At 41.3% G+C, this 20436-nt stretch overlaps 1 protein-coding gene across 4 annotated transcripts in view; it reads left to right on the top strand.

The window, feature by feature from the left end:
• Window positions 1-20436, top strand: part of NCALD (neurocalcin delta) — a 377982-nt gene that overhangs the window by 165864 nt on the left and 191682 nt on the right. The window lies entirely within an intron of this gene.

Genomic DNA, 20436 nt, shown 5'->3' with positions numbered 1-20436 from the left:
GGAGAATTGGCTTATTCCAGAGCTATGGCAGAGAAAGTACAAGATGAGCCTGGAACATTATATTTTGCCAAAAAATAAGGTATTTGAAGAATAATAGAATATGTCAAAAGAACACAGAAGATGGCTTGAAGGATTTCCTAGTCACTGGAATACTTTGAGCATAAAAAATGTGCAGATTACAACCAAATGAATAAAACAAGAATCTATGAGTCCATATTTTTTTATAAATTTATTTTTTATTGGTGTTCAATTTGCCAACATATAGAATAACACCCCATGCTCATCCCATCAAGTGCCCCCCTCAGTGCCCGTCACCCAGTCACCCCCACCCCCCGCTCACCTCCCCTTCCACCACCCCTAGTTTGTTTCCCAGAGTTAGGAGTCTATGAGTCCATATTAATATAGATATATACATACATACATACACACATACATACATATATAACTTGAAAGTTTATTGAGGAATGGGCTATTTATAGTCTCAAAGTATCTTTTCATGAAAAACGTATAGATTACAAAGAAAAAACTAGTAGTTTACATTGATGGGTCTGCTAGATTTCTCCAGTGAACATCATCAGTAATGGGATATGTCAAAATTAGTGCCACCTGGTAAGTGCAATGAGAAGTATACAGCATCATTTCTGTGATATTCCTGCCAAAGATCAAAACTCAAATTTAATCATGAGGCTACATCAGAAAACCTCAAATTGGGGGCCATTCTTTAAAACAACTGTTCTGGGGATCTCTGGGTGGCACAGCGGTTTGGCACCTGCCTTTGGCCCAGGGCGCGATCCTGGAGACCCGGGATCGAATCCCACGTCGGGCTCCCGGTGCATGGAGCCTGCTTCTCCCTCTGCCTGTGTCTCTGCGTCTCTCTCTCTCTCTCTGTGACTATCAGAAATAAATAAAAATTTAAAAAAAATTAAAAAAAAACAAAAAACAAACAACTGTTCTGTAATCTTCAAAAATGCCAAGGTCATGAAAGTCAAGGAGTGACCCAGAAGCTGTTGCAGATTGAAGGAGAGTAATAGCAATACAATTAGTTATAATATGTGATTTTTGAACTGGATCCTTTTGCTAGAAAAAACATTATTGAGGCAAGTGGGTGAACCTGGGTGGCATTTGAGGATGAGATGACAGCAATGCTTTAATATTAATTTCCAGGTTTTGATCAGTGTGTTTTGGTCACAGCATAAATACACTAAAGCATTCATGGAGCTGAGGAGGCAAAATTCTAACAACTTACTCCCAAATAGTTCAAATATACTATTTTTTTCCCAGCTTTTCTACGTGTTTGGCATTGTTTCTAAATAAAAACTTTTTTTAATTAAATAAAAGCAGACTAGAAGATAAAGGGACTAGTGTCCCTTGTATACTGTACCACTGTATTTAAAATGAAACTTTGTTTGAAACATGCTAGTTTTGAAACCAGATTGTCTGGGTTCAATTCTAGTCCTGAGTCTTTGGGTGAGTTGTTGGTCCTCTTAGTGCCCATTTCTCTCATCTATTTGAGCACATGGGGTATAATAACCCATTTTATAGGTTTGAGAGGAGATTTTGGTAAAATAGTCATGCAAAGACCCTGACAGGTCCTTACATATGGTGAACAGTCAACAAATATTAGCTCTTATTCTTATTATTCCTTACACTGATAAAACATTTATGTATCTTATCCCCAGTCCTTTAACATCACAACCCTCTTAAATGAGCTCTAAGAAGGACTCTTTGTACTGGATCGCTCCTTATGTTCAGTGGTGATGTAACTAAGCTCCAGTTGTATGGCCGATTATGCTCTAAAAGTAAATTCCCACAAACATGAGATTATGGTGACAGAGTTACAGACTTCCTAAGAGCTGTTGGGGAGGTCTTCCTAAGATGTTGGTCCATCTTTGGGTGAGTAAACATAATTGTGAGATTTGTCCAGATGAAAACATGTTGATTGCTAGGACCCACGGCCAAGATTATGGAAGACCAAAAGGTAATTTTGGTCTGTTTTGAATCTAGATTGCTCATTGTGATTTCGTTTTTAGAACTGAAAAGGACTTCAGAATTTAACAGACTCAACCCTCCCTTTTTATGGGTGAGGGGACTGAGGTATAGAGAGGTAAAAGATGCTCCAGGTAGGATCATAGCACTGGAATTCAGAGACATCCTGACAAGAGGTAAAGTAATTTGGGCAATGCTGAGGTCCAGTGACAGGAGGAAAAAGGTGTTTCTAGTGGCAAAATGCACATCTTTCAGGTGATAGTGGAGGGATTGACCAGATTCCAAGTGGGGACTTTCCTGTGGGGGTGCCCTACTACCTTCCAGCCCGGGGCTTCCATTCCAAAGCCTGGTAAAACTCTCAGCTCTGAAAAACTCCCAGTTTTTCTCAAGAGAACTGTATAAAATGTGTCTCACACACCATAGACAAAGTGCTGCCTAACTTTTTATTGCCATCATCATGTTCCAGCAGGTTCTTGTATAGCCAGGCAAGGTATCAGGCCTATAGTCTTGAGCTCCTGACTCATCTTTCTGATTTAATGGTTAAGTCAGATTCAAGTGACCTGATCACTTTATGTCCATTCCATAGTTTAGGAGACTCTCAACTATTTTTGGTCAGAAAACAAATATCCTCCAGGCTACCAGCAAGTTTGCCAAGACACATCCTGATTCATTATACAACCACCAAGATACAAAGCCCTAAAAATAGGGAACTTGCTTTAATATTTCATTTGGCATCAGGATGGTTAAGTTCATATTAACTGCAGGCAGTACTTTAGACTGGTTTCATTTGACTTCCTGGGTATTATGGTCTTTGGCTGTAGAGGGCAACTTCTTATTTATCTTCATCTCTGCTTGGCTTCAGATTAAGGCTTTGTGCATTAAAAAAAGAAGAAAAACTTTTCTTTTCACCACCCATCTGTTTAATAATTATTTTCCCTTTTCTTTTTTTAACTCACTTGTTATGCTAACATTACTGTGTCTAAATAGAATGGCTATATTTGATTGTATTGTTCCTTTTGGAACTTTTTTCCTTGTTTGTTTAATTAGGATTTAGAATATGCCAGAACTAGATCCTTTTCAGTAATGCAAGAATCAAAATTACTTTCATAAATCCCAGTGGGTTAATGACAATATCTGTGTTTATCTCTGAGACCCATTAAGGAAGAAAGCTTTCCTGTTTTCATTTATTTCTTTGGGTAGAGGGAAGCATTACATTTTTATTTAAATATGACTTGTTCAGAATTTAACTTTTACCTAGTTGGCATTTCTATATTTTATTAACCTGCACAATGAACTTTGGGTAAAATGTATTTTAAGAATGAAAGCAAAATGTAATTGTGACATGATTATACCCTTCTAGTTGGGCATGAGGTTGTGGGTCAGGTAAAAGGATATTCAGCCTTTTCAAGCATGTTCAATCATTTTCCTTGCTCAGGTCAGTGAGGTTATGTATGAGACTTGAGTTTAACTAATTGTCCATATTATTTCTTGACTGTCACCCAAGTAAGCAAGCTCTGTCTCCTTTACTTGCTGTTTGCATGACCTTGGGCGTGGGTCTAAGCTCCACTGTGCAGATAAAGAACGGAGGCTCAGAATCAAGGACTTGGTAAAGTCATAGGTAGGCCTTTACAGAGATACGACTCCTTGTCCTTGCTCTGCCATTTACTAAAGCAAGGGTTAATCTTTCTGGAAGAACCATTTATGGAAACATTAATTATTATTCTAGAACCATGCCTAGCACACAGGGAGTATTTAGATTGATGATGACGATGACGATTCTCATTTCTTTGTTCTCTATAAGCATGAGTTTGAGTGTATCAGTTTATTTATGCTGCTGGGAGTGGCAAGCAGCTTTCATTTCCAGTGTTAACTGGATCGCTTTGTAGGGCCTTCCTGGAGCACTGTGGGTGGGGGGAGAATTCTGACCTCAATTCTCTCCTTTCTTCTTGTCCTCTCTTTTCCTCTCACATCCAAATCACTATTGATTGTTATTGCAGAACAGCTGAGCCATCCCTTTGATTGAAGGAGGGTGATGATTATTCCTTCCCAAGTGAGGATGAGAGAGAGAAGGAAGGTAAGGGGGGACATGAGAAGGGTGAGTTGAATAGGGAAATAAAAGCAGAGGTCAGGCAAATCAGGAGAGGTCAGAGGAAATGAGAAGGCCCTTAGGACTGGGCATATCTCTGGTTTCCATGTGGCATAATCTACCTGGCCAGGTGAGATGGGATCACTCTCACAGGAATTTCCAAGGTGGAAAATGTTCTGATCTGAACAAAGTGCTGTTGTATTCCATGATTTTAATTAGGCATAATTTACTGAGCACTTGGGATGTCCAAGTCATCATCCTAATTGTTGTAAATATGGATGAGTAAGAGATAGTTCTGGTCCTGATGTCCTAAGGCGCTGGGGCTCCTTCTGCTGTAGGCCCCATCATGCCCTATAATTCACTTCAAACAAACAAAGCTTCCTCACGCTCCTATTGCCTAGTCAGCGCCTGCCATCCTGACTAGGCTCAGCCCTGTGAAGGGGGCCAAGGTCTGTGTCTCTTTCTCACCATGTGTCTGCACAGTCTATTGGGAGTTGCAGTGCAACTGTTACACTAATTAATACCTGGAGTTAGGTTAGATCTCACAGGGTAAGGGCTCAGGCCTCCATAAGACTGCCCTCACTTCAGACACTAGGCACAAGCTCCAGGCCACTTGCACATTTGATCAGCTGGCTACAAATTTGGGGTTTCCCCTACTTCTCCAGTTTCAGTAATTTGCTAGAATGACGTAGGACTGGGGAAAGTGCTATACTTATGATTAGAGTTTTATTATAAAAGATACAAATGAGGACCGTCAAATGAAGTAATGCATAGAGTGGTCCTGGGTGGTTCCCTAAACAAGGTTTCCTTGTCCTCAGAATGCATCTCCCTCCTGGCACACTTATGTATATTACCAACCAGGAAACTTAACTGAGCTTTGGTGTCCCAAGTTTTTATTGGAGTTCCAATACATAGGCATGATTGATTAAATTATTGGCCATGTGATTGAACCCTATGTCCAACCTCCTTCCCTTTCCTGGAGGTCAGGCTTCTATCACTTGGGGAGTTGAGCCTGAGGACAGGGAAACCAGAGGTTGGTCTCTACCAACACGTTTGGTTTTTCCAACATAGCCATCCTCCATCCTGAAACTATCTTGAGGTCTACCATTAGCTACCAGGAACCACCAAGAGCAACTAGGACATTTCCTGTTACTTGGAAAATTCCAAGGGTTGAGAGGGTCCCTTTTAGGAACCAGGGACAAAGGCCAAATTCTTTATTACACTGCAGGAGTGTTCAAAAAAAGCATTGTTAAAAAAAAAAAAGTGAGTCTATTAATACCTATAAAATGAGGCCTAGTGGAAATAGTGGCATGCTGAGGTGCCCAGAGAGGGTGGCATCTGAATGAACTGGGATGACCAGAAGGTTTTGACAGGCAGAAAATGGAGAGGGGACAGGAGAGGGCAGGGTGAGGGGGAGGATGGGAAGGCCTGGGTGGGAAGGGTCAGTGTGTGTGCTTCTAAGGAGTGAGGGTTGGAGGCACAATCAGTAGTACCTCAAAATGTGTGGCTACTCTGGGCAGGCTCATATTTTATGTCTTCTTAAAAATGTTATGTGGATATTTTTTCCATACATATTTAGTGAGGGAAGCCATAAATCAGTTTCCTATTAATAACTCTTTATTCCTTCTTTATGTTTTAATCCATATGTCAACTGATCTTTTTCCCCCTTCTCTGGTCTTCTCCAAAACAAAATTCCACCTTTATAATATGTAGCAATGTGTGAGCAACACAGAGTGGATGGAAAGGCAGGTTGGAGTCTAGAGCTGGACCTGGCTCCATCACTTACTAGCTGTTTGACATTGGACAAGCCACTCAACCACTTTGTATTCAGTTTCTTCATCAGCAAAATGCAGATAACAGCATTATCTCCCTCATAGGCTTGTGTGAACTAAACAAGCTTATATAGGTAAGCCACATACAGCACTGCTTACCGTATTATCTATGACACCATTATCAGATTATCATTCTTACCTATCCTTTCAAAAAGCAGAAGGAGAAAAAGTCTGAGTCATTTCCTTTGAAAGGATCAAGCTGTTCTCTCAAGACTTGCTTCTCTACTGTGCAGTTGCTGGGTTACCTCTCCCTTTTTTCCCCCTTTCCCACATTTGGCCTGCCCATCTTAGACTGCCTTCCCTGGGCCTCCGTCAGTCTTTCATTCCAACCAGTAGACTCCCAGCCTCTCCTGGATCCTATTTTGTTGAATGTCTGCAACTTTATACCGAAAATGAAATCACTTGCATTTGTTTAGGGTGAGACCTTTCATTATGTACCCTTTAGGGGCTGGACATCTGGCTGACCTGCTGTTAATGTGACTCTGAACATGAGGGAGAAGCAGAGAGTAGGAGGAGATAGGCAGCCAAGGGCCAGAAGAGTCAGACTATGCCCTGGGTAGCCAGGGTTTAAATACAGTGGCAGTGGAGAGCCATTGAAGATGTTTGACCAGAAGGGCAGATACAAGAGGAGCATTTAACAAATGGCATGAGATTTAACAAATCTCCAGGTATGATTATTCCAAGACCCTCCGCATCCAAGCAGAAGGCAAGCCAGTTGCAGTGCTATAAGGCAAAGATGGCTGTGTCCTCTGAAATTCACATAGTCATTTTATAAACAACCTGAGTTCATCTCCTTCTAGCTCATCAGAAACAGCAAGCATTTATTGAGTGACTTTCATGAGCAAGACTCTAGACCAAGCTCTGTCCTCCATGTGAGTGGTTTTTATTGCAGGACCTCCTGAGGTTTCTGATCCTTCATTTCAAAATAGCAAGATTTCCTTGGCTCTTGAGAATGGCAAGTGATACTTCTCTGACATCTTTGTTCTACAGATTATTTAGTGCAAAGCAGATGTTTGCCTTAGAGTGTCTCTCCAGATTGCAGACAAGACAGACACTGAATGAAGCATGGTTGAATTAAGGCGAGGTCCTGATAGCCATCAGCTGCCCCTTAATTTACGTGATGAAAACTTCAATGGGGCTGTGGCAACCTCATGCTTCCTATGATGTTCTTTAAGTTAGGAAAAGAGCCAGCAGTCAGATACTCCCAGTTTGAGGACCTTATCACCATCAGTAGTGGCTGTTCTTCTTCTAGTGACAGATTAAGTGGGTGACAACTACGGCCCCATATATACTTCAGTTTGAAAGAGATGCTGTCATTCTTCCAAATGCAAATGCTGTCGTCCTGACAGCTCCCCTCCACTTAAGCAAGGAATCTGTATCCTGGGCCAGCTACAGAGGGGCTCCTGAAAGAAATCCAGGCCCACTAGAGAGACCCAGGATGTGCAGCCACCCAATGCCTCAAAAACCTGTGGGGATGAAGGAGAGAAGGAAGACAGAAGGGAACTTGAGAAAGAGAAGGTGTGATTCCTAGAGAGAAGAGGATTGCTATTACCTCCCGACAGCCAGTTCTGTCAGACGTGTGTGCTCAGCTGGCAGGTAGCAAGTCCACATGGAGATATGTTCTCTCATTTTGACAAGGTGGAGACCTCTTGGCTCTCCTAGCACCCTGGAAAAAAAGTAGCCCGAGGAAACCTCTCAGGGCCATCCACATTTAATTATCTCTCATCATCACAACATGCATGTCAAATGCCTCTGCCTGTTCCCCATGTTCCTTCTGCCTCTCCCCGGCAGGTATGTTAGGTGTTAAGCTATGCCTTCAGCCTCTCTGTGCTTTGGAGCTGATGAAGGGTCCCCCTTGCGAGCCTGCTGACAACAAGTGTGCTCTGCAGCTGTGATTGGAGATGGGCGGGGCAGGTGGGTGCAGGGGGTCAACACTGGGACTGGTTCTCTTGGAATGAGACTGAAGTGTGTCTGATTGGCATTGCCAATCTGCAGCCCAGGAAACCAGCAGGTAACGTGAAGTGCGGCTCTGCCCACCAAGCAGACTGAGGCCACAGAGAAAGAGAGATGCTGGAATCAGAAAGAGACGCCAGAGCTGGGAAAAGAGAAGCAGTTTGTAAGCCCGGTCGATTTTCCGCTGGTCTAGTGTGATGAGCATATGATGCAGAAGAGATGAGCACGTGAAGATGTGAGCTTTTTTAGTAGTTTCCTTTTACAGACCTGGAGTCCGGTGTAGCTTGCATGGACAACAGCTAGTGCCCACAGCGCCTGGGGCTGGAGGACCATGAGGGACAGCTGTCTGGGGTTTGCTCCTGGATCCACACAGCAGCCATTTCCTATTTGTCTCCTGCCCACAATCTTCTGGGGATGCTAAGAAGCACTTGGATCTAATGCTGCCCTCTGAAGAACATGCTCTTTTTTGGTGTAATGATCCAAAAAAAGAAAAGAAAGAAAGAAAGAAAGAAAGAAAGAAAGAAAGAAAGAAAGAAAGAAAGGAAGGAAGGAAGGAAGGAAGGAAGAAAGAAAGAAAGAAAGAAAGAAAGAAAGAAAGAAGAAAGAAAAGAAAGAAAGAAGAAAATCCTTGGTAGCTGAAATAGAACTATGGTCTTTAAACAATACATAAACTAAATTTCTTTCTCTTCTCTCTTGTTTAGTCAAGCATGGCTGTGGTGCCTTGACTTTGGGAGAAGCAGGGACTTGGCATGGAGGAGGTGGATGTCTTGGTTCCTATGGCAGGTGCCTGAGGGACAGTCTAAAGCTGAACAAACAGATCCCGGAAGTTCCCAGTCCTCGCAATAGCTTGAGAATTAGGACAAATATCCATCGTGGAAAGCTGACATTGGAACAGACCAAGAGAATTGAAGTCAGGGGGGTTAAGTGACTTAAGATCATTTATTTATTTGTTAGGCAACTTTTGGTGAGTACCAGGCACCAGGAGAAATGTAAAACTATGATATGAATAATGTGCTTTAGGGGTCACCAGATCTAATACCCTCCAGTCATGCCCAGTGGCAGGCACAGGAGTCTTTTCAAACATAGATGCTTCCAAATCAAGCTGAGAAACACCATCAAAGCCCCAGCGGAGAGAGGTAGGAGTTTGAGGTCTGCATTCAGTCTTGTACTCTGGGTCCATCACAGAGCTGGACCTCTAGGGTTCCACCTGCCATTCATCCATGGAGAGCACAGTCTCCCCTCTAAATCCTTGCATCTGTACCCACTCCTTATGCGCTTTGGCATAAGGTTGCTGAAGATGCTCTAGTCCTCTTTGTCATTATTCTACCTGGAAACCTCCTTCCTCAAGGCTCTGAGTTCTTTAGGTAGATTTTCTGTCTTCCAAGTTACCATAGGTTACAATTATACAAAATGTTTTGCATTACAAAATATGGGACACCATTTTTTTTCATCTTTTATAGTATTTTCCTTCATTTTTTAGCCTTTCAAAAATATATATTGCCATATAAAAGTATATTTATTTATGTATATACCACCTGTGACCTGTTCCAAAGCCAAATACCACATACTTTAGTTTTGTGAAGGCAGCATTCCACTTGTCTGGATCTACTGCATCTCAGTCAACTTTGCTGTGCAACAAATAACCACAAAATATCGATGGCATATAGAGCAACAAGCACTTTTAGCTCATGTGACTGCAGGTCAGCTGGACTGGGCTGTGGGCTTAGTGCAGGTCTGTTGTGTATGTCTTTCATTCTTCTCGGACCAGCAGTTCCTGGGGGCAGAGTCTGCCCACGGGCAGAGCTATAACAGGGACAAGTAGAAGCACACAGTGACTTTTAAGGCCTAGACTCAGAACTTGTTTTGTTGGCCAAACACAACATTAGTGAGGCAGAGATGTAGTTTTTGTTTCTAGGACCTACAAAATCACATGCCAAAGGGAGGGATGAGGAATTGAGAAGATAATGAAATTTAGAATATACAGTTATCCTGCTGCATAGGAAGTATATCTGGGGATCTGACAATCTTTTAAGGAGACTTTCAGTTAATCCTCTTGCTTTTAGCCCCAACATCAACTTTTTCTTCCAGAAATACCTGGTCCTGCCAATTCCTGAGCCATTTGGGGGGTTATGTAAATCTAGTTGCTTCTTGTCTTTCCCACTGCTGCCTTAGGATTCATATTTTCAGGTTTGTTGAGTCAGTTACCACTTGCCCATCTGCTTTCCAGCTTCCAAAATTTTATTGCTTTTGTTTCTTTTCATATTTTCTTTGTCCTTGTGGGTTTATGCCTGTAATAAAATCCTTTTACTGTCATTTTCATGGGGTTTGGGGAGAGAGTAAGGCTAAATGCATGTTTTCAATCCATCATCATTCCCACCTGACTCTTTCTTGACACCTTAATGATCAGCCTTCTCTCCCTCTTCAGCTACTCTGGCTTTAATTACGTGCTGCTCAGAGCCCCTTGTTGCCCGGAGATAACTGAGTGGAGGAACTCTGAGGAAGTGCCTGATGGCGTGGTGACTCACTTTGCGGTCTGGCTGGTTGTTGGAACATGATGTGAGCTGCAGAATAACCCTTTCTGACTCAATATTGCATCTATAAACACAGATGTATTTGAAGAAGTCATCTTCCTCTTCAGAGTTCTGAATACACAACATCACTATTTTTGATCTGAACCCAAGACATAGGAATCATTCAGTTGAGCACACACATGCACACATGTATAATAACAAGTTGTATTTTCTTACACTAAGTTGAAATGCAGAAGAATACAAAATGCAACCCTCTGCTCTATTTTGATTGCCTTCATTTTTTTTTCTATCAGTTCATTGAAATAATGGAGGTGAAGGAGGGATATTCTATAAGTCATAGTTCAATCAGCTCTTTCATGCTTTCCAAATGTGGATTGACCATTGGAGCTTACCATCAGATAGATGGGAAGTCTGAAACAAGAGTGCTGTAGTAATAATAATACTTATGTACTAAATTACTCAACCCACAAGGCTCTCTAATGGTGCTAGCTAGTAGAAGGAGTTGTTGCAGATGAGAGCCATCTCAATACTGAATGGAAACATTTTGGAGTGCTACTGGGACAGGACCTCCAAACATATATCCAAGTAGGGGAAGAAAGGAACCTGATTTGTAACAATTAGTGAACCAGTGAGCCAGAAAACTGGGGTTCAAATCTTGATTCCACTTCTTACATTCTGTATTCCTTTGGATAATCTTCTTGTTCTCCTGGATGAGGAAACAAGCCTTCTTGCTCATAGGGTTGCTAGGAAAATGAAAGGCAATGAAAGCTCTTTGCTAAATAAAAGTTCTAGTCCCATACAGTTTTATTTGAGGGTAGCTATGAATGTAAGTAGTTAATACAAGATTGGTAGTAAGAAATCCATTCTTTATACCTTCCATTGCTTGGGACACCTCACTGCTGGCAAGCTGAATGAACTCTGCAAATTGTTTACAATCTCTACAAGTTTCCTCTATAAGGCACAGTCAATGATATTTAACACCTGATGGACACTTGGTAAGTGCCACGACCTCTTGTAAGCACTTTATAGATATTTAGTCATGTAATCCTCAGAACAACTCTATGAAGTGGGTTCTATAGATGTTATTATCACCATTTTAAAACGAGGGAAAATGAGGTGCAGAGAAGTTAAATAAAATGCTTAAGGTTGTATCATTTACTAGTGGAGCCCAGACCTACCTACAGGCAGCCTGGTACCTACAGGCCTCTGTGCATACTTCCCATTCTCTCTATAGTCTTTTCTGGGCTCTTTTCCTTTTTTTTATTTTTATTTTTATTTTTTTCCTTTTCCTTTTTTAACTCACTAAATGTTCTTCAGTGTTCTCCCTCAGGCTCTGTTCTCATCTCACTACCCTCTCCCTGAACAATTGCTATAGCCATGGCTTTAATTATTATCTATATCTAAAGACTTCCATCCTTAGGTCTAGCCAGATCTCTCTCTTGGTGCCCAGAGGGGTTTATTCAACTGCTTATTAAATGTCCTTACTTGGATACCTTGAAATCATCTCTAATTCTTCATAACTAAAATTCTATTCATGATTTTTCCTTCTTGTCCAGTCAACCTACTCTTCTAAGTCTGGCAGCAGTATTCAGCAGGTGAGAGACATGGGTCATCCTTGAGGCTCTTCATTCACCTTCTGTGTCCATCCATTCCACCTAAGTCCTGCCAACTTGTTCAGCCAAGCTTGGCTTATGCTCGACCATGTGTGAGGCTTTGGATGTTGAGTCAGTATTCTGGTCCAGGCCAGCATCGTCTCCCATATGGATTGTTGCCACATCTTCCCTAAACAATCCTTCGCCTCCAGTCCTGGAACCCTCTAGTCCTTATCTCACATTTAGTCAATATTATCTTTCCAAAACATAAACTTAATCATGTATTTTCTTGCTTAGTACTCTTCAAGGGACTCCTGGTAACCTTGAGCACCTTTTACTTGGCCTCCAAGTGTGATCATGACCCAACCAAATGTGACAGCTTCAGCCTCATCTCCCATCTCTCTTTTTCTTACATCCCTTCCTATAGCCATAGGAGCCTTCAGTCAGCATCCCTCTGCACCTGTCTCTCACCTCAGTACCTTTGCACATGGAAGCTGTTTCTTTCTCCTAGAACAGTCCCAATCCCTCATCCACTACAGCTTTCTGTTCAGTTACTATTCATCCTTTAAGTAATTAACTTAAAGTCACAATTTTCTTGAGAAAGTTTTCCATGACTTTTCTAGTCTTTATTAAGTGCCTTATAAGTATCCTATGTGACACTATAATTTTTTTGCAATTACTTGCTAATTATCTGTCTTTCTGGCCACACTAGAAGTCCCTTAAAGGCAAGGATTATGTAGGTCTAGCTTATTACTATATCCCCTGAGACTAGCACAATGTCTTGTACGTAATAGGAACTCAGTAATTATTCACTGAATAGTATATGAATATTATATAAAAAACATCAAAGGTTGTAAATTGTCCCATTCCCAAAATAAGACCCCCCAAAATACAATGTTCTTTTGTCCCTAATGGATTATCATATGAGAAGGCAAACTGGAGATATATCTTCACTACTAGTTATCTAAGACATTGGAGAACAAAACAAAGTAAGAGGAGGACTTTCCTCCTTTTTTTCCTCAGAAGTTTTGACCTGCCAGGGTGCCTGCGTGGCTTAGTTGGTTGAGTGTCCAACTCTTGGTTGGCTCAGGATCTTAGGATCAAGCCCGATGTCAGGCTCTCCACTCAGCAGAGAATCTGCTTGAGATTCTCTCCTCCTGCCTCTTTCCCCACTTGTGTGTGTGCAGTTTCTGTCAAATAAATAAATAAATCTTTGAAAAAAAGAAGTTTTGACACCCGATTAACTCAGAGCACTCATACCCTGAGGGAGCAATGCAGTATTGAGGAGATAATGGTGGGTAAGGTGGAACAGCTTCTGAGAGGTACTTCTAAATGCTTTGTGCTGTCATAAAAAGGATAATGATGAGAACTTTTCCCCCAATTTTTTTTAATTTTTATTTATTTATGATAGTCACAGAGAGAGAGAGAGGCAGAGACACAGGCAGAGGGAGAAGCAGGCTCCATGCACCGGGAGCCCGATGTGGGATTCGATCCCGGGTCTCCAGGATCGCGCCCTGGGCCAAAGGCAGGTGCCAAACTGCTGCGCCACCCAGGGATCCCAACTTTTCCCCAAATTGAACAAAGAAGGCGACTGGCACCCCTTTGGGCCTCGTTTCATACTTCTTCAAACAATAAAATTCTTCTCCAAAGTCACATTTTCTGGAGACAGGAAATTTTGGAAGCAGGGATTGAGGACAGTGTCTGTACTGACAGGGCCACCATAATACTTGTCCTCCACATAACATACTTATCAAAACCCAGCCTCATCTGTTCTCAGTAGCAAAAGAAGTGTTGGAGGTCACATGGCTTCGCCCTATCATCCCAGGCATTTTTACCTAAACATGCTTATGTCACAATCTTCTCCATATTCACTTTTTATCAGTCTCTTCATCCATAAGATGGGTAGTTTGACCAATAACAACTCCAGCCATTAAACAGAGTTGATGTTCTAAATAAGGCTTCCAATTATTCTTTTTTTTTTATAAATTAATTTTTATTGGTGTTCAATTTACCATCATACAGAATAACACCCAGTGCTCATCCCGTCAAGTGTCCCCCTCCGTGCCCGTCACCCATTCACCCTCACCCCCTGCCCTCCTCCCCTTCCACCACCCCTAGTTCATTTCCCAGAGTTAGAAGTCTTTATTCAATTATTCTTTTAGCTTTCAATTTTCCTTTGACTCTTTGTCAACGTAATTATAAGCTTATTTACATGATTATTTGTTCCTGTCTGCTCCATTCCCTACTCCAACCCCTACCCTCCCTACTTTCCCGATCATTTTAAGATCCATGAGGGCAAAGACTGCCTATTTTGTTTTCCCTTGATCCCCAGAGCCTCACATGATGCCTGGCACGTAGTAGAGTCTCAATAGATGCTTGTATAAGAAAATCACTGGTTGAACGAATGTCATAATGAGGAAAGGCTTGTAGGTGACTCCCTGACTCCCCCATAGATTACTGAGGCTCTCCATATCTACACAGGTTACCTCAGGTGAAAGGATTTATTTAACAAAGGAGCAGGGAGGAGTAAAGACCCTCTTAGCAGACTTCATTACACTTATTCTTGTCTCATTGCTCTCTATTTTGTGTTTTCCCCCAAAACAGTCCCAAAGGGAAAAAAGGCTCCCAGACTGGGATTTGAAAGATAATTCAAAGAAGGGATTGTTTACAGATGTGTGGGCAGGAGCAGAGGAGCCAAAGTGGGTGCTGAAGCAGTCAGGAATGACAATAGTGAGAATCACTCGGGTCCAAAAGATGAAAGCTAGAGCTGGCAAGTATTGGAGATAGGGAAAGGGCCATTGTCCTTGTAGAAGGACAGAGTCACTGTCAGAAGCATGATGTAGGGCAGGGAGGGAAAAGGGAAGAAATACTCCCAAATTCTTTCTCTTCCCATCCTTTGATCTCCTGCTATGTTTCCACTTGGCACAGCTCAATAGGAAGCCAGAGAGCAAAGGAATGTAAGGTGATACAATCTGTAGAGGTCAGCCTCCTGGGGCCTAGAAGGAAAGGGATAGATCTGGATGGGGGCAGGAGAAAAGGTGGCACGTGCCATTATTGCTAGTAAGTAATTCTTTCTTTAAATGGAGAGAGACTGCTTGTTGTCAACTTCATTCTGCTCCCCACCACCCAAATCAATCATCGTACCTGCTATTTCTTGATATTAGTTTACTCATCTGTCTTCCTGCTTTTTTGCCACTCTATGGTTTACTATTTTTTATGTCTTGCATTTAAACTCTTACAGAAAAAGTCTGATGGTGTCACACTCAAGTATTGGGTAGGTACTCATAGGACAGCCTGTAAAACCTGCTTTGGGGGCACACACTTGTCTCAAGTTCAATTAGCTACAAAGCAGCCTGGCCTATGATGAAAAAAATCTCTCAAAAAATGTTGTGGGTGGGTAGAGTTGTCAGAGGAATTATCTGACTGGAAGCCACCTTGCATATCCAACACATGGTCACCCCCACTTCCACCCCAAGGTGACTGTCCTCCCTTATGAAGGATAATGATATCAATGTCAAGTTGCTGAGAAGGATAGACTAACGCTCACTATTAGAGTCTAGCAACACAGGACGAATTGCTTCTGTCTACTGGATTCACCAAATGTGCCTAACACTGGTATCTCTGAAGAATGATGCATCTTCAGCTTCCTCCTCTAACAGCAGTTGTGTCCCAGATGTTATGTCCAGAGTCTGGTTCATGACCCGATGTCGTTTTGCTTCTAATCAGAATACTCATATTCATTTGTCTTCATAAAAAGTAAATGACTCTGTCAGTGAGGTTCCTGATAAAAGAAACAGGGCATGATGCTTTTTATTCATAATCAGCTCTGCAAAACCTCCTGCAATTAGGAAATGAGTGTTTTCTGGCATTTTGGATTATGTTGAAAGTTAAATTTATAAAAAACAACAGCAGTTTGTTGATAAAGTTTCAGGATGGCCACCTTTGTTGATGGCAGGGATGTTCTTCTTTCCTAGTGCCCATTTCTCTCTAGTATGGAGTCTTTTTTGAGACACCCCCCTTCAAGAACAGATCAGTGGGGCACCCCCATTGTAGTTACTGAGCCATTTCGGACCACTTCTGAATGTCAGAACTCTCCACGATACTCTTCACGAACTCTCTGCACATACTTTTCCCTCCTGAGAACATCTTTACCCTTTCTCTTGACCTTGTGAAATTCTCATTCTTCAGGCTCAGCTCAAATGCCTCTTTCCATGAGCTAGCACTTGGGAGGGCAGGCTCTGCAGTTAGACCATTTACACTTCCTATCTAATCCAGCCACTCATCAGTTGGATCTTAATTTCTTTACCTGTAACTATGGGATGGTAAGTAAGTGAGGCTGTGTATTAGTGGTTAAGCATGGAGGTGAGAGAGCCAGATTGCCTGGTTTCAAATGTTGGCTTCACCACCTCCTATTTATATGACCTTGAGAAAATTAATGAACCACTCAGTGCCTCAGTTTCTCCATCTGGAAAATGGAGGTCAAAAGGATCTGTACAGCTCTGCTGTGATGATTAAATGAGTTTATTAAAGAAAAAGCTGCTAGAGCAAGGCCTCACACACAGTAATGTTTAATGAATGCTGTACTTTATTATTTTCTATCTCATTGAGTTATAAGGATTAAGTTAGATAAAACACATAAAGCATTGGAATCATGCCTGACCCGAAGTCAGTTCTCAGTAAATGTTGGTAGTTTTTTTGTTGTATTTTTCTTATGATTCTCCAAAATACCAGAGAGAGGTTGTCCATCTCTTATGTTCCTATGGTATATAAATCATACCTCTAATAGCATTTTTCACACTCTCCTTGTTTGGATTTTGTCTTTCATATTGGACTATGTGGTGCTTACAGGCAAGCATAGGTCATACGGGCTTGAAATTGCTTAATATGCTTACCTTCATAAGGTTTTTGTTGCTAAACTTGTCAGGATTGACACTGATAGCTTTTCAGTAAAATCCTTTGATTAACAGGAGGCCAGCAGCAAATGCGTTGACTTTGGTTTTGGGTGCATCTGCCTCTCCTCATTGGCTCATATGATTTCACATGTATGTAGTCAGAACATGAATTATAGTGCTGACAGTGGGTCTTTCCCTAGTCTTCAGGTAAGTTATTTGCAGTGTTTGAAATGAATGATATTGAGTGAGAGGTGGGGCCTCTCCTTTTTGTTCCCCTTTGTGTAAAGCATTTGCTTGTTTTCAAGTGTAGTTTTCATGCAAACTGGAATTCCATCACCACAAAGCGTGTGCTGTGAAGACAGCCATATCCAACAGATGACTCATTCAGGGGATGGCTAACTAAATTCCTTCCCAAGCTTATGACTTGAGATGTCTGGGGAGAAAAGAAAAAGGAAATAAATAATGATTTATCACTTCCTGTGTGGGGTTGTCCTGACGTAAAAAGAAATATATCTTTGCCTCACTTGAAATGATTTGACCGGTGCTCATATTAATGACTGTAAAAGATTTGACATCAGACAATGATTTACTTCAGAAGTTGCTGTAGTTAGGCTGAAATGATGCTGTCAACACTCCATGTCAACGTGTCATCCCTGATTGCTGGTAAGCATCTTTGCAGGTGCATGCACATGGCAAGTGCACCACGAAATGCCCAGGGTGAGCTCTTGTTTGTCATATCAGTGGGAAGGATGCAGATGCTATTTTTGCAATCTGGCTTATAAGTTTATGTTATACATCAGAATAATCATAAACATTAGCTCATATAGATAGTAAATGAATGAACATTATATTTCTGATAAAAGAAAAGCATAGGCTAATTTTGAGGTTTAAAATGTATTATAACCTACACTAGAGAAGGGAATTTCTCCAGTAGAATTTCTCCATTATATTTGTTATTTCAGACTAGATTAAAATCTTAAGTGTGTTGGCTTTATTTGTTGGTAAAAAGTTGGCACTTCTCTTCTTAAAAACACATTTATAAACATCCTTAATTTTATTGTAAAGTATGTATAGCATTGGCAGTGGGTTCTATTCAGAAGCCTCAAGGTGCATCCAACTGTGTTCTCTGTGGCAATGGTGGATTTAGCTGTTCTGTGTGATGTGCCTTTAACTTCCAGACAATTTGGCCTTGTTGTGTGTTTTCCATTCAGCAGCCAACCAATTAGCTTTGTACAGTTTATCCAGTATGTTGTGATGCTTTATGTTATCATTTGTCCAAACCCAGAGCTTGTCTGGGTTTGGATTGTCTGTTGGCCTTTCAGCTGTGGTCATTATACTATGTTTGCTCTCTGAGTTTCCCCAAACCAGCTCTGCCTACTGCTGTTTGCCTAGGCTCTGGGGGAGAAAAGGGCTGTCATACTGAAGGTTAAACAGATGCTGGGGCTCTATCTAGATTCTACTGTTTGGTGCTAATTTTCAGTGTATTTGTGTATGGGTTGTATTTTTGATTTCCTATGTATTATGATATATTGAAACCTTTCTGGCTGGGAAGACAGTGCCCCTCCCTGGGCTATCCAATTCTTAGAGATAGCGAAGGACTCAGGGGCAGCATGCCCTTGTTAAGAAAACTAACCAGTCCAGAGCCACACTTCCTCCATCTGGCTCATTCACACCCAGCCAACTTTTCCCTTGCCCTCACTCACACCGGGTCCCAGTATCAGACAGTGAGAGACCACCACTATAGCCCCAAGCCCACTGGAGTTATTTAAATTGGCCAACTGTTTCCTCTGCCCTGCCTTGTCTTTCCCATGGAAGCCCCAGTAAAGACTGTGGCCTAGACTCTCCCTTGACTCTTGTTTTCTGCCTATTGACCACTTGCAGCTTCCCCACATGGCCCTGTATGGCATGGTATGCCTCTTGTCCCTGGGACCTGTGAGTATAATAAACTTCTGTCTTCCCGAACTTCTCTTGTGTCTCTCCTTATGGCTGCACTGGCTGACCATCACATAAAACAGCTCAGAACAATTTGCATTTTCACCAGTAGGGTCAACATTTGAGGGGGACATGTTGGAGTCATTTAAAATCGACTAGGCTTTTGCTTCCATATACACTTCCTACGACGATGGTGGATTATTGATTATATATATATATATATATATATATATATATATATATATATATATCTTCACACAAGGGTGCCACTAAATGTCCTTGGTTCATTTCAGTGCTTATCTTGTCTTAGTGTCAGGAGGCTCTCCTTAATATCTAACCCAATTCCTTCTATTGCTACCCAAAGCAACTGATTTTCCTGTGACTCTGCCTTAATTCATTTTCTAAAAATATTTGAGGTTCATTTTCAACATGCCAACTCCAGAACACTCATCCAGGTACTCTTCCTCTTAAAATTGCAAATGCAACAAAATCTACAAAAATGCAAATGCAACAAAATCTGGGCTCTGTTATCAATAAGTTTTCAAAGAGCACAACTTCAACCTTGAAAAGAATATTAAATGATCAAAAATAGTACTAAGCACGTGCTGACTACCACTCTCCTAGAAGCTCCACTTCTGCACTGAGTTGGCTCCCAGAGAATTGGGTATTTTTTTAAAAAACAATATGATGAGGAAAACACTTATGGGCTTTCAAGTAAGAATGTCCTAGAATCACATTAGCCACTGTCACTTTCTACCTGTCTGATGTTAAGGCCACTATTTTACTTCTCTGAGTCTCAGTTTCAGCATCAGTAAAATGGGGATGATGGTAGCCGCCTCATGGTGTTGTCATGAAGATCAAATGACCTTATCAAATGGAAAATACTTGCCAAATGCTAAGTATTTCACAGTGTTGGTTTCTCTCCACCAGGTTTGTTAATACAATGTGACAGTAATGCTCTGTAGTGATAATTACACTCAATTTAATTTTTATCAGAATTTGTAACTATTTAGACAAGGTTGAACAGAAGTTTATTTTTTTACTAAGAAGAAGGGATTTACTAAGCAAATTTTTCTGTCAGCTGGAATGGTGCTAAGGGAGAAAAGTTATTTGCAGCTTTTAAAAATTCCTACTTGCAATAAAGATAATTAATTAAAAACAACCATTATCTAAGTCATTGAAAGGGTTGGGAAGACAACCTATTTAGTAATGCTTGCCACCGATTTGTGTGCATTTAGTTTCTGTGTGACTTACAATGGCATGCCTCATTAAAACTAGTCTGTATTTCTCATCAATTAAGATGTCTTTTTCCCTTTCAATTAATCTGAATCCATGAGCTTCTCTGACACTGCAAAAAAGGAACATTGAGTCCAGGTAAGGAGCTGTCCATCCCTCACCAAAACTGTGGGAAAGACCTTTATTCAATTATGGTAATTTACATTGCATATTCATTATATTACACTTATGCTGATTATTGCTGCACTCCTATTTCTTAATCCTTCATTAATTCGTAGAACGTTTATTGACAGCCAATCAATGACTCAATTACAGATTTTTTTCTTCTGGCATCAGGGAAAGAAAGAAAGCTTGCCTTTCTCCCTCTATGTGCAAATCTTGATCAGATCCACATAC

This window comes from Nyctereutes procyonoides, unplaced genomic scaffold (assembly GCF_905146905.1).
Source record: "Nyctereutes procyonoides isolate TBG_1078 unplaced genomic scaffold, NYPRO_anot_genome, whole genome shotgun sequence".
NCBI classification, from domain to species: domain Eukaryota; kingdom Metazoa; phylum Chordata; class Mammalia; order Carnivora; family Canidae; genus Nyctereutes; species Nyctereutes procyonoides.
Note: the sequence above shows the minus strand (reverse complement) of the source record. Positions and strands in the feature narration are given on the sequence as shown.